The sequence below is a fragment of the Penaeus monodon genome, chromosome 19 (assembly GCF_015228065.2).
Source record: "Penaeus monodon isolate SGIC_2016 chromosome 19, NSTDA_Pmon_1, whole genome shotgun sequence".
NCBI classification, from domain to species: Eukaryota; Metazoa; Arthropoda; class Malacostraca; order Decapoda; family Penaeidae; genus Penaeus; species Penaeus monodon.
The window spans coordinates 16,682,715-16,683,265 of record NC_051404.1 but is presented as its reverse complement, the minus strand read 5'-3'; the positions used below and the strand labels follow the sequence as shown (position 1 = coordinate 16,683,265).

General features: G+C 35.2%; 1 protein-coding gene and 1 long non-coding RNA gene across 2 annotated transcripts in view; one reads left to right on the top strand and one right to left on the bottom strand.

The window, feature by feature from the left end:
* Positions 1-551, bottom strand: part of LOC119585102 (acetyl-coenzyme A synthetase, cytoplasmic-like) — a gene marked incomplete in the record, with an annotated part of 90,055 nt that overhangs the window by 65,059 nt on the left and 24,445 nt on the right.
* LOC119585103 overlaps positions 1-551 on the top strand; it is a 1,681-nt gene that overhangs the window by 777 nt on the left and 353 nt on the right. The window contains exons 3-4 of the long non-coding RNA XR_005229872.1: positions 5-114; positions 381-533. This is a non-coding gene — a long non-coding RNA (uncharacterized LOC119585103). The remainder of the gene's footprint in view (positions 1-4; positions 115-380; positions 534-551) is intronic.

Here is a 551-nt window from a genome sequence, read left to right as displayed (position 1 = left end):
ACAGTGGGAGATGCCATCCCTATATATAACACACTGATGAAATTGCCAGCCAGTCCACCAAGAGACCTTGTGTATATCTACATTGCCAAGGCTGTAGAACTTAATCAAGCTAAGGTATGAATGGCCTCGTTTTCCAAATTATTATTGTTTTTTATATTGTATTATCTGTCTTGCATTGTTCTAAGTATATAGTGTAGAGTAGTAGAAAATCTTTTCTAATGATGAGCAAGCAGTGACAGTTTACTGGATATTCTCTTGACATTAGTCATTCTTTGTTTATTGAATTAGCATTTAGTTTTTTTATAAAGAACAGAAATAAAACAATTGTACATCATTTGTATGCATTATCATTAACGTTTTTCTTCTCTATAAATTTCCAGAGTTTCCAAAGTGCTTTGGACCTTCTAGAGAAGCAAACAGCCATGCAACAAAACTGCAAGGGAGGGAAACACCTCGACTGTGCAAGTTGCTTATGTGGATGATTCTCTTGACCAAAATACAACATTGTTTACATGAACTCCCATGTGTGAACAGTATGTCTGTCTCTGGTA